Below are 14,208 nucleotides of genomic sequence, written 5' to 3'. Positions count from 1 at the left end.
GCAAAATTTCCTTATGCTTTACCCATGTTGTGGCATGTGGTGAAATGTTCTTCCTTTTCAAGGCTGAATAATATTCCACTGGGTGTATGTATCACATATGCCCATTCATTTGTCAGTGGACAATAGGGTGTCTTTGTGAACGCATGTGTTTCTCACATTCAGATTTCCTCTATGGTAGCTCCTTCACTAGACCTTGGAGTGTGGAGTTTCCCAAGCCCCCTCCTCATCTCTCCACTTCACACTCCTCTCCTCGGTTTCCTCCTCTGTCTTTCCCTAGAGCAGCTCACCTACGTCCAAGGCTTAGATCTCCAGGCCGCATTTTTCTTTTCAGCTCCACATTCACATGTCAGCAAGTCCTAGGATTTCTTCCCCAAATGTATCTCAAACCAGCCCATTTATTTCTACTCCCATCCTATCTGGGTCGTCATCTTCTCTTGCCTGCACTAACACAAACACTTTCTTATCGTTTCCCTGTATTTCCGCTTGTCCCCTTTTCCAATCTGTTTTTCAGAAAGCTCAAATATATATTTAATCATATAATTCCCCAGAATAAAACCTATTGTCTTTGCACTTAGAATAAGGTCTGTGTGCCTCATCTGGCCTAGAAGGCCCAGCTGGCTGGGGACCTGCCTGCCTCTCCAGCCTCGCCTTGGGCCTCTCATCCTCTGTCCACTTAGATGCAGATGTAAGTGCCTCCTTTCAGCTCCAGAAACATACTAAGCTCTTTCCCACCGCTGGGCCTTGATTTACCCTCTTTCTTCTATCTAGGAAATCTTGACATTTAATCCAATATTCAAAATGTAAGGGCATTTTGATAGGATACAATGGAATCATTTCTGACAAAATAAAGTAACATTTTTGTTTCATACATAAGAGCAACACTTCACTTTTGACACATCAACTGCCGAGTCGTAAGAAGAATCTATTGATCAAGCAAAGCCAAGTATATTAGAGCTACACCTTGACAGACAGCAAGTTTCAGAGGATGGAGGTCTTTTTTAAGGGACTGGTCCTTTCTGCTTATTTTTTGTGATGTTTAATATTCACTGATCTCTACAATTATATTTCACTTCCAGAGGCACCTCCCACTACACAGATTCAGTGTGGATGCTGCTTTTCTATCTTGGTTGCAGGCAAAAGCCTCCTCCTGCTCTGCTGCCTTCACAGGAGTTGGTGGGTAGACATGCTCAGAGTGTGTGTGCCTTGGAGGGGATGAGTGTAACAGAAGAAAGAAAATGGAAAAGGAGGTACAGATCACACTGGGATGCGCTTTAAACATCAGGCATCAAAGTGCTATGTAGCAGCTCGTGAATATAATTGGTCCTAAGGTGGGTCAAGAAGACCAGTGAGGTAGGAGTTCAATGTTTCATGATAAAGAATGAATACTACTGGGAGAAAAAGTCAAGGTGAGATAGAAAAGCTTAATCAGAGACAATGCATCAGGGTCAGAAAGAGTTTTGAGTAGAGCAGGGAATTAGCTTATTAAAGTGGCCTTTTATCTCACCTTCTCCCTGTCTAACCATGACTTTGTATTGATGTCATTTAGAGCTAGAGTTACCAAAGAATTTTTCATTCAGGGTAAACCAGATGTTCAGAGTAACCTGGGATGTAGGGTCTGTGTACTCCAGTCCATGCATACTGATACAAGCCTTGTTAAGAGGTGTTTTTTTTTTTTTTTTGGGGGGGGGGTTAAATTGGTACAACTACTGTAGACGACCTTGGCCACATGCATCAAAAGCATTAAGTATGTTCATACCGTTAACTCAGCCACTTCTAGGTATTTATCTTAAGGGAATGAGATGTATCCAAATATTCACAAAAAAGAATGTTTATTGCAGCGTTGTCTATAATAAGTAAAAAACTGAAATCCATATAAATGTCCAGCCATCAATCAAACAATAATGAAATTGGTTAAATACAGTATAACCATGCAATAGAATATCATACAGCATGTAAATTCATGTTTTCAGGATTATTTAACTTTGTGTGTGTAGGGGGGAGGGGCAATAAAATGTCAAGTCATGAAATAGCTAATATATACGCACAACATAGACAAAAGTTTAAAAAGCAAGTGAAAATGTCTGTAGTAGTAATCTCTTCTCTGGTTCCTGGGCTTGTTGGAAAATTTTACAACCTGATATTTTCTAAGTTTTCACAATGAAAAAGTACAAAACAGAACAAAAACCTTCTTCATCAGTCAGGATGCAGTTCAGAAAAGAGGGGCAGCTCTTTTCATTCCACATTCGAAGGGTTTTTAATCCAGGGAAGTAGAGGCTTACACGTTTGCTGGGAGGGCTGGGGAGCAACAGTAGGAAGGTGCCACCAAAAACTGCAGCCTGCAACTCCACCCAAGGGGCTGCCAAGAGCTCACTAGGAACCACAGAGCAGACAGGAAGCCTTGCCAGCTCTCAGGACTCCGCAGGGAGGAAAGAGGCAGGAGGAAAACCATGTGCTTAGGAAGACACAGCTGCACCTGAGGGAGACAAAGGACCACGGTGAAGCCAGTGTTTCTCTAGAGGCCGCCTCAGAGCAGCAGCCCCACTGCTCAGGTGTGGGGGAGACCCCCCGGGTCCCTGGCCGGCCCTGCCACCTCTCTGTCTGCAGTTTGCCAACCCTTTACTCACAACTGCAGTGGTGGTAATGCCATGTAGTCAACACAATTTCAAAAGTGGTAATACTATGAGAGTCTCTACTGGCCTAGAACTTCCCATGTGGGGCATCAGAGTCTTGGGGTTCTCCTGGGGGGGCTACTACAGATCTCCAGAAATGCTGTGTGCAGCCAGTCCAGGCTGCATAGGAGACAAGAGGTAAAGGGTCTTTGTTCTGTTCTGTTCTCTTTTCTTTTCACTTCTGGGGGGATTATGAAGATTACAAAGGATTCTTAAAAGAAAGAAGGAGGGGAGAGTCAGAGTCAGAGAAGGAAGTGGCTGCACAAAAAGGTGGAGGGACGCAATGTGACGAGGACTCAACCCACTATTGCTGCTTTGAGGACAGAGAAAGGGAGCCTCTAGAAACCGGAAAACGCAAGACACAAATTCTTTCCTGGCACTTCCAGAACGGAACTCACCATTGCCAGTTCCTGGACTTAGCTCAGTGAGACCCAGGTCGGATTCTGATGTCCAGCAGGTAAGATAAGACTTTTCTGATGTTTCATGACACATGTTGTGGTGATCACAGCAGCAAAAGCAAACAAATGCAGAGCCCTTCTGGCTCTGGGACAGGAGGGGCCTGAACGAGAGAGCAAGAGCAAGGTCAGGGCAAGAGATGAGAGGCAAGTATCTTCTCAGGTGAATACTCAACTGGGGAGGAAAAGTGCGGAGGGAAACAAGGGGCTCACAGATACACAGCGATGCTTGAGGCGAGCCAAGAACCAGGGGCGAATGCTCCACTTCCCAGGACATGCTGTGCAGAGAAATGGAGCATTTCTGGAATGAACTCAAGAGGAGCCAGCATGTTGCTTACGCAAAGGAAAGAATGAAATGAAATTGGTGATTGATAAAGATCTCTCTTCTCCTGGCTGGGTATAACCTGGCCCACACAACTCTGGATGCCTTAGTTAGGGGAAACTTCAGGAGCTGTTGGAAGAATTGGGGTGGGGTGAGGGAGCACTGCATTCAGAGACCCTTTAGGAGAGGTTTTGGGGAACCAAGTGCATTCTGAGTGATACCATAAACAACAATCAGGACCAGTGACACCTCAGTGGACACAGGACAGGAGGCCAGAGCTGATCAGTGAGGATACTGCCCTGGGGGCCCAAGAAGGCTTCAGGGGCACGTACAGACCCGAGGTCTCACCTTTTTCTGCTGCCAAAAGGGTGCCTCCTCTTCTCTACCGCAGCCGCACACTAAGAACAAAGGCCCCCAGGTGGGGAGAAACAGCCTTAAAAGAACTTGGTTTTAATGGTTACTTAATATATACAACAATTTATACCAGGTGATATTATTGCCTTTGATGACTAATTTTGTTTTTTTTTTCCTGCTATCAGTGGGAAGAAGGGATTTAAATCAAGATAAAATCAATAGGCATAAAACATTTTGCACTACACATACATTAACATATGCAATGGATTTAAGTGACTATACATTATTTAATTTCATTCTCATTTCCTTCTCTCTCCCCATGGGGCAGGTAATAATCTTCATGAGATTAAGAAAATGGTCCCTTTTATATCTGAATACTTTTCTGTGTTCCCTGTTGTTTGTCTCCTTCACTGGGGCCTTTATCACTATTAGGAATCATAATTATTAGTTTTGTCACATGCTCAAAATGACTGTGAGCCCTGATCTTTACCAACTGCTACCCATGGAAGGACTTACTTCTCCCCAGGGTGCCCGCAGTTGGCTGGCTGTGATGTTGTTGGTTAGTGGAAAGCTGTGTGATGCTGTCTCACTCTGTCATCCCACATCACCTGTCCCATGTGTGAAGTCATTCAGATGACCCTAACCTTTCTGGGGTAGTACTGTTCTCTGCTTCTGTGACCCTGTAGTCATGTCATCCGCATGAGATGGACATGCTCACCCATTTAGGAGAGAAAAGTCATTGTCTGCTTAAGATATCAGCTGAAAATGGATTTGCTTTTTCAGGCATAGTCATGGCCCTGTGGACTCCCCACCAGCCTCCCACTCGGGGCTGTCATGTCAGAGGTCAGCTCTGTGTGAATCATACTAGGCCCTTGGGGGAAAGACAGAAGTGGCAAAATGAGACATGTTCCACTACAATCTCTTTAAGAATTCCAAAAATAATGACCTTGTCACACAAATGACCATGGAGGGACTTTGTTCTCTTTGGCCTGGAGGATCTAGGAACATATTGCGGGACAAAACAGAAGGAGGAGCAGCTCCCAGAGCCAAGGGCAGTCAATGGCAAGTCACATGGGTGGGGAAGGGGGAGGACCCAGCCACCTGGGTCAAAGGAGCCTTCATGGCACCTACCTCCAACAGGAATGACAAACAAGGGCAAATTGGTTTGGTGGCTGCTGTTGCGACATGATTGCTTTCCCAGGGAAAACACAAGCATAAAGCTCTCGGGGCTTCTTTCTCACTCTTCTCTGAGTATATAATAAGAGGGAAAGGCTTTAAACTGTAGCACTGCTTTTTGGGGGGCCTCTTATAGGTAAGGTCACAAGATTTGAGTGACTTGCAAGTTCACACAGCTACTAATTTTTAGAGAGAAGTTTTCAGAGCCAAATCAGTCCGATTCCAAGGCCTCAGGTCTTCCACTCGATCACATGGAAGTTAGGGGGCTAGGAGCGTGCAGTGGTTATGTCTTTTTTCTGGGTGAATTTCATGAATAGGAGCTCTCTGTGATTTTATTTTCAGCTTCTTGTGTTTGTGGTTTACCCGCCACAGAAAGGAAGCTGAGCTGTATTTGACTGCCATCTAGTGGTCATTTTCTTTATGGAAGCCAAGTAGGGTTTTAGTTTATCACATCTTTGCTGAAAGTCTAGGAAAATACTTTGTTTGCAAATAGATGTGCACTAAGAAACAAAGAGTATTCCCTAAAATCTTCACTTATGTATAACTATGTCACACAGAGAAATCTAAACAGGCCATTATTTAAATAATTCCAAAAATAATTATTTTGTAAATTATTTAGTCTAACTTCCTTACCAATGAAAAAAAATTGATAGAGATATTATAAAGTATTACAAAGAATCAAAGAACTAAGACCAGAAAAGTACCCCAATTCAGATTTCTTCTTTCCTATAGATTATCTGTGTAGGAATAGCGTATGATCAAAGCACAGGCTTCAGAAGTCCTTTGTCTGGGTTTAGCTCTATCCCTTACTAGCTTAGTGGCCTTGGCCAATTGCTTACCTTTCTGAGCCTGTTTTCTCATGGAGGAAGTGCTCAGAGTGCAGCAAGCGCTGTCTGATGCTGAAAATGAAATAATAAAATGAAGTGGCTTAAACCAGGGTAACAATCTTACTGATGACAACCTGAAACTTAAAGAACGAGTTCAAGATTTACAAGATGAAAATGTATTATTAAGTTGAGAAAAGGGAGAACTTCAACTATCTCTTTTAAAATTGAAGGAAGTAGAAGTACAACAGCAAGAGACATGAATTCAGATCAGAATTAAGTCATTTAAGATGTGACTTGGAGGCCAAGAACCACAAGCTTAATCAGATAGTAACTGAGATAGTAGAGTTGACCCAACAGAAACAAGAACCTACAACTCACCCCGTTTTGATAAAAGGTCAGCTAACAGCACAGCACAAGGCAGGAGACAGCATCATCACTGAACTAAAACTAGCTCTGATGATGAAAAAAAGACAGTTCATCAACTTTAAGATGATAAAATATAAAACACTAAAGAGTCAGGCATGCAGAAATAAAAGTGAATTCAAAGTGAATTGGCTATTAATGATTTGTATTTAACCAAGCAGAAGCTTGAGGATAAAACACAAAATTTAGTAGATCAGCTAAACCTGTCACCAAAATATAATTTAAATATCCAAAAAGAGAACTTTGAGCTAAAGGAACATATTAAACAAAATGAAAAGAAACTTTCTAGAGTCAAAAATTTGGTGAAGAAAGTAGCACAAATTCAGCTCAGCATAGGGCATCTTTCAATGCTTAAAATGCTCTTTTATTTAATTTTAAAAGTCCCATTTAACTAGTAGCTAAAAAGTATTCAACACCATCCACTATAACCATTACTTTTATATTGTGCTCTCCTTGCTCTGGGATTGGGTGCAAATACAAAGCTGAATAAAGGAAGATATCCATTATCCTAAAAAGAGCAAAGCAAAACTTTCTTTTTGTATATATTAAGTCTTTATTGTTGAAAGTATTGCATATATCCCCTAAAAGCAAAACTTCCAAGAAAAAAGACTGTACTGCATTTGTAAAAAATCAGAAATTGGAGATTGAAATTTATAGATTATAAAACAATTACCCTGGAAAACTCTTATAGATTTGTTTAATTCAACTGTTTAATAAAATAAAATCTGATATGTTTCATCGTAGCACACTCTCTCAAAAAGGAGTACATAAACTAATCAGTTTTTGTTTGACACATTAACAAATGGGTTTCATCTGAAAAATTAGAATAATTTGTCAGGTCAATATATTAAGTTTTGTCAGCAGATTTAAACTTAGTCAATTTTCTTAACTCAAAATTATATAGAACTAAAGTATACATATTATTTTTAAGACCCCTACTTTATACAGTTTATATTTAAAAAGTAATGACAGATATTAATGCATGTAAACACAATTTTTATATATATCTAAATTTTTTTATGTAGCACATATATTTGTTTCTGGGGTAATAAAATACATGGTTTAGCTAAGACCCAATTTTACCATTTTAGAACTTACATATATGAAAACAGCAAACTGAATAATGGTGTTCTTACAAACCTGGACCCTTAGCGAGGGTGGGGGTTGGGAGGGGGAGGTGGGGGAGGTGGTTTCTTTGGTTTTTAGTAAAATAATAATGGTGAAAACAGTTCAACACCTATATTAAATATGGTTAAAATAAACTGATCATTAAAAATCAAAATTATATTAACATCTCTCCTCAGCCCCTACCTGCTAAAATTATAAAATAAAATCCTAACAACTACACAAAAGGTCAAAATTTATTCTATTTGAACAAATTTATTCTATCTGAAAAAATACCTCCTTGATCAAAATTGAAATATCTCAAAAATTATCAGAGTTATATAAATCTACATATCTTAATGATGAACAAAAACATGCTGTCTTACATCCCATAGTTTAAGATTCATTTGCATCATTTCACTGTGTTTAACAGTTGAGTTGGGTGGGGGGTGGGGAGGGGAAGCAGGAAAAAAGAAAGATACTTTTTGTTTTTTAAAACGAGCAGCCAGTAAATATATGTAGCTTTCATTCTTGACATTTCAGGACTCTCAAAGAAAAGATTAAAGGTGAACATAGGTGTTTCCTCAATTTGCTCAAATTCTCTTAGATTTATATAAGCATTCCCTTGTTTTTAAGACCTTATTTAATGTGTTAAAAGCTTGAGACATTTCTAAGTATGTGCATTTAGATTTTCTACATTAAAAATAATTGATAATCAATATTGTATAAACACCTAATAAAAGACAAAAAGAATGTGTTCAATCAAAAACAGCATAAAAATAAAGCACACTGGAGGCTGAATCAATAGTGAATCAAATCCAGCTAAGGAAGGGCCTCAGACAGTGTGAGCCTCCACCGAGTAACCTCTGGTAACTGACTTAACTAAATGCGAGACTGAGAAGATTAGAGAGTTCGGCATTGCCTAAATCAAACGTGGCAGACTGCCTTGCTGTGCGTTTGCTCTCTAACTCTCATTCCTTCTATATATTTAAAAAAATAAATCAGTTCCATGCCTCACTTTATAAACCATAAGTAGTGAAATAGGTATATCAAATCCAATAAGAAGGCAAAAACCTCTTCTTACGCTCCCAAAATTGCACTGATAGAATAACGGTAAGATATTTTCAGCAAAATTAAATAAAATATAACTTATTCCAAGCAAGTCTAATTTGTCTAGCTAGTATGACCAGCTTTTTTTCCTTTTAATTGTAATAAAGTAATGAATTAAAGGTCACTTTCCAATGTAAACCAGGGAAAAAACACAGAACTGAAATAGTGTTTTGTCTTACTATAATTCAAGTAAATTACCTGAAGATACGAATCTAAAATTATTCAATAACAATGTAAAACCCTTTGTTTTTGTTTGTTTTTTAAAATACATTTTTATTGATTTCAGAGAGGAAAGGGAGAGGGACATAGAAACATCAATGATGAGAGAGAATCATCTGCCTCCCACACACCCCCTACTGGCCTGCAGCTTGGGCATGTGCCCTGACTAAGAATGGGACCGTGACCTTCTGGTTACTATGTTGATGCTCAACCACTGAGCATACCAGTCGGGCTAAAAACCCTGTTTTAAAATAAATATTGGCAAAGGGTCCTTTAAACCTTATCATCATTGAAAAATTAAAGCTTACTAGAAAAGTCCTTATTCAGTTCATTTATCTGAACAGCAAAATTATCTGGAAATACTCTTTCTTTACCATTAACTTCACCCTTCTGCCATCCAGCTTCTCCAGTCTCCTAAAATGCAACATGAAGAATGATGAAAATGTTATTTTTATATAAAAAATACAAAATAGGAAACAACTGGATTCCATTATTTTTACAAGAAAAAAAATATTTTTTAAAGATCTAAACAGATAATTATGTCCCCCTAATAAAAAAAATATTCCTTATAGCCCTGGCTGGGTAGCTCAGTTGATTAGAGCATCATCCCGATATACCAAGGTTGTAGGTTGGATCTCTGGTCAGGGCACATACAAGAAGCAACCAATTATGCATAAATAAGTGGAACAACAAATCTCTCTATCTTCCTTTCTCTCTCTCTAAAATCAATAAGTAAAAAATTTTGAAAAGAAAATATTCCTCCAGCAGTAGTTATAAAATTTGGTTTAATATCTTTGACTTAAAATTTTTCTTTACAAAGAAAAAAGTTATCAGAAGGAATTTTTTAAAAATGAATAAAAACAAAAGCTCTCCTTCTAACATGGCTTGCTTGAATTCCATAATCAAGGATCTAGTTGGTGGACTCTCCCACACTGGAGGCAGAGGATTGGGAACTATTTCCTCCAGTGGCAGGGTTTTAGGTATTACAGGCTCTACTTTAGGAGGAGGGTCGTGGTAAGTCCCCCTGGCATTCTGTAGGCTTTTGATCCTCAATATGAAGTGGGTATAGTGCAGCTCGAACAAGAGCCCACATAGTTAATGATGACAAGGGCACTCATTTTCCCTGGACCTGATTTCTCTTTAAATTTCTGCCCACTTTTCCCAGAGATTAAGGTCTAGCATTCCAGCATCAGGAAACCAAGGGTTATAAATTATAACAGTCTGTAATAGGCTTTTTAGTAGTTCCTCTGTAACAAAGGCATCACCTGCTTTTAATAACTGCTTAACACTGCGATATATTGTTGTTCTGTGGACAATTGTCCCATTGTGAAACCTTAGCTGAGAAACAATCCTCTTGAACTTGAAATCCCCAGTGGACTCCAATGACTTACTGAACGGTTACTCTTTGTTTTTGAGGTTTCCAATGCATCTCGTTGCGTTCCTCAGACAAGCAGACCCTGAACAATAGATGAATGATTACTCTGACACACATTTCTGTGAAAGAGAGGGTTAAGGGATTGCCTGGCTAGAGAAACCAAACAGTCCCGTTCACCTGCCTCCTCAGGCTTTTATTGTAGCAACAGCTTGAACTAAAATTACCTATTAGATACTATCAGCAAGGTAAGTATCTTTGAGAAGACACACGTGTTTGCAGTGTCCTTTAAGCAAGGATGTCTAAAGACTAAACATAAAGATTCCAGTAAACATCCAGGGGCTCAGTTTGGAAAAGTCAAGGCAGTGTCTGCTCCGTTTGGCAAGGTCCCCTTAGAGGCCTCTGACCTTTCAGAAATTCCTCCTTATAGATTTTCCAACCAAGTCCCATGCTTCCCCACACTCAGGCCCAGGCCAAGCCTCCTCCTCCCCAGGTGCCTCCACCTGACAGCCTCCCCCCTAGCGCCCCCCCCCCCCCCGCACTCCCCCCCCCCACAGGCATTGCTTAGCAACAGCTCATTGCGATCTGATCCTTAGCTCCGCCCACATAGTGATTCCTGGACAGTTGGCCAGGTTGTCTGGTGGGGCTGGATGCTTTGGGCAGAGTGACCAGGTCAGTTCTATGACCCCCAGCGATGGCCATTCCCTGGGGCAAGTGGGCGGCTGTGTGGCTTCCTTCACAGACACATCTCTAACTTCACAGAAGAGGTGCTGATGTAAAAATTTGAAAAATAAGTAGAGACACTTGACTCTAAGAGGAACGAGGTGGAAGTTACTTGGGCAATTTTAAGAGCAGAGAATAAAAGACTTGAAACTCTTTGTAGTGATCTAGAACAGAAATATGAATATCAGAGCTTCAGATGAAGCAGCATAATGCTACTTATTGACATAAACTACAACAAAAAGATGTAGAAATCAAACTCTAAAAACAAACAAACAAACAAACAAAAAAACGGACAGATAGTGCTGCAGAATGAGATGCAGAATCCCCCAGTCAGCCACTCGATCAGGAAATTCTGGAGCTGGACTTGTACCATCAACACCAACATCACCTTCAGTGGTGATGACATCAACCCACATGTTGCTGCTGCTTACAGCACAAAGACTTAGACATCACACTTCTGCAAGGAAGACAGGTAGCGCTAAAGAATAAGTTGAAGAAGCTTCAGTCAGGAAATTCTGGAGAAGGCTTTGAACCATCAACAACTGCCAGGGTCTTTCTGAGCATCTAGAAAGGTTCAGGAATCTGGAGAAGGGGCTGCGTGTAAATTAATAAAGAGACTAGGCATGAAATATAAATTTGGAAGACATTTTGGGGATCCAGAGGAGAACTAGCTTCAGTAACCAAGTTCTCTCTATCTCCGGACCCAGGGCTTTTTATTCCCACATTTTGGCCTATAGCAAAGCAGATATACATATCAAAAGGTAAAGTTTGGTATACAGTAGGCATTGTCAGGTTGGAGGAACTGCCTTCAGCTGTTCAGCTGTTTGGCCAGCAGCAGGTAATAACATGTAGATTTTCAGGTTGGGGGAAATGCTTTCAGCTATTCCAGCAGCAGGCAATAATATTTATCTTCAGCCTTGCTGAAGCCTCAAGGTTCCATCAACCTTTTGATGAAACTTCTTGCATTTATGACCTGGAATTAGCCTCCAAGAAACCACTGCATCACCATCCCTGGTGATGAGAAAAGGAATTCTAGGGATAAAATAGGCAGCATTAGGGAGTCTTAGGAATAAAGAAGGTCCATGGGGAGGAATACATAGGTGAGGGCTTGGAGCTGCCAGAAGGCGTACATCCACAGAGAATAGAAAAGGTGCCACAGGATAAGGGGAGAGGAAGACATACATTCACAGAGAAGAGAAAAGGTGCCACAGGATAAGGGGAGAGGAAGACATACGTTCACAGAGAAGAGAAAGGTGCCACAGGATAAGGGGAGAGGAAGACATACATTCACAGAGAAGAGAAGAGGTGCCACAGGATAAGGGGTGAGGAAGACATACGTTCACAGAGAAGAGAAAGGTGCCACAGGATAAGGGGAGAAGAAGACATTCACAGAGGATAAAGAAAAGTCACAGAGTATGGGGGAAAAGGAAACACACTTTCACAGAGGAGAGAGAAACGTGGACAGATGCTGGAAAGTGGGAAACCTGTGTTTACATGAGGTAGAGGAACGTTGCAAGGGAAGGGGGAGAGGAAAGGGGGCCGGCACCACGTGGGTTTTGGACTTTGAAGCTGATATTCTACAAAAGACTGACCAATTGGAAAAGCCCGGGGTCATGAGGTGGGGAAGGGGTCCAGTTAGAAGGGAGCATGAACGGACAAAGAACAGCAGCCTTTATAAACCTTAGAAAAAAGGAACTTGGTGAGTTACTCCCTTGGAAACTCCTCCCTACCTGGGAGTCTGTATTTGCTTCCAATAAATCTCCACCCTTTTAACTAACAAGTCCTTTCAGTCCTCGGATTTTATTCTTCAAACTTCACGAGACAAGAACCCGCAAGAGGGGAGATCCGCTCCCCGCACCCCACGCTTTAATGACATCAACCCTCACGCTTCTGCTGTTTTCAATAGAAAGACTTAGGCATCACACTTCTGAAAAAAAGAACAAACCGTGCTAAAGAATACGCTGCAGACTTCAGTCAGCACTTGGTCAGGAAATTCTGGAGCTGGCCTTGTACAAAGTACATCCACGGAAGGAGCGTCGACAGTGCAACAAGCACTTGCCTGCTGCGGAAAATAAAATACTGAGATGGAGCGGCTTAAACCAGGATAACAATCTCACTGACAACAACCAGCATTTGGAGAAGGAACCAGCACTAACTCAGCTCAGTGTAGGGCAGCTCTGCAATGCCAACATCGGTCTTTCAGGTCAGTCTGAGCTTATTTCACCACAGCCCTCCACCGGGTCAATGACCGCAGAATGCAGTCTCTCTGAAGGCAATGAAATCTGATGAATTCAGTGAGCCTTCTAAATTGCTCCCCGAAGGGCTTCAAGGGCTGAGAAAATCAATGCAGGAAAAGGGAGCAACAATTAGAATCCTCGAGAAAGAGAGAAAGATTACCTGAGATTGTCTGATTCAATTGCTGCCACCTCTGAACTAAAAGACCGTGAACAAATTGATTCAGAAATTAAGCAGCTAAAGGAGAAACCAGATGTTTGACAAAACCTATTAAGAAAAAAAAAAGAGAGCTCTTATTCAAAGCAAAATGTGATTAATTCTTTTCTTTCAGTGACAATTTCACTAATAAAGTGAGCGAAAATGAACTTTTGAGGCAGGCGGCAACTTAATTGGAGGAGAGACTACTGAATTTCAAAATCGACATGTGGAAACTAAAGCAAAAAAAATGAAAAACTTGGAGAAACATCAAGAGAAAAGGAAACAGGAAATCAAGCACTATAAGAGGCAAATAGGCAACTTTCTATGATGAGAAAGGAGAAAGAATTGGAATATGTTGCAATGAGGAGCAAGGCTCTTGCTGTAGATCAACTATTAAAAAAAAAAAAAAAGCAAGATTGGGGCAATTAAACATAGAGTCCTGCCCTGTAACAGTTCTGTAGAGGATCCTATGCATCAGCATATATTTAGACACCCAGGTAATTCTAATATGACTCCAGGACTGAGAACACCTGTACAAGCTATCTTTCTAGCTTAGTTTCTCAAAAGACCTCCTTGATGCCTATAGCCATTTCCTGAATAGACTATGCTTTCTTTCATTCTTTTCATATAGAAAAGTCTAGTGAATGCATTCTGCTAATTTTCTAAGTCTCTTCATAATGCACCTCATTATTTATGCATACTAACTATTCATCTGGCAATTGTCAAAATATACTTTTGAAAAATGAAGAACAAATGACTTCCTCATAGCTACCAGAAGCCAGCTGCCTGATGCATACATACTAATTGATTTTATGTTATATTTAGTTAAGTCTGTTTCAGGTATGGGTATAAATGAAGGATATTATTTACTACTTCTTAAGAGGTCAAGATTATGCTTAGGTTCAAACTGGAGTGATATATTACAAATATCAAAATGTTCTTTGTAGAACATTGGAAATAAGTAATGTTTTCTTTTTGGAAGGCGCATTAAATATAAAATTCAGTAGATTCATGCCATGAC

General features: G+C 40.5%; 1 long non-coding RNA gene across 1 annotated transcript; it reads right to left on the bottom strand.

The window, feature by feature from the left end:
• Positions 1 to 3,077: 3,077 nt before the first annotated feature.
• LOC118659803 lies at positions 3,078 to 13,263 on the bottom strand. Its single transcript, XR_004968708.1, has 8 exons — positions 13,152 to 13,263; positions 12,700 to 12,816; positions 10,051 to 10,116; positions 9,034 to 9,073; positions 6,182 to 6,256; positions 5,816 to 5,875; positions 3,795 to 3,844; positions 3,078 to 3,228 (listed from the first exon to the last, which is right to left on the bottom strand). It is a non-coding gene; the product is annotated as an uncharacterized LOC118659803 (long non-coding RNA).
• Between the last annotated feature and the right edge of the window lie 945 nt (positions 13,264 to 14,208).

Source organism: Myotis myotis, unplaced genomic scaffold (genome assembly GCF_014108235.1).
Source record: "Myotis myotis isolate mMyoMyo1 unplaced genomic scaffold, mMyoMyo1.p scaffold_m19_p_7, whole genome shotgun sequence".
Taxonomy (NCBI): Eukaryota; Metazoa; Chordata; class Mammalia; order Chiroptera; family Vespertilionidae; genus Myotis; species Myotis myotis.
The sequence above is the reverse complement of the archived record's forward strand: the minus strand, read 5'-3'. Positions and strand labels throughout refer to the sequence as shown.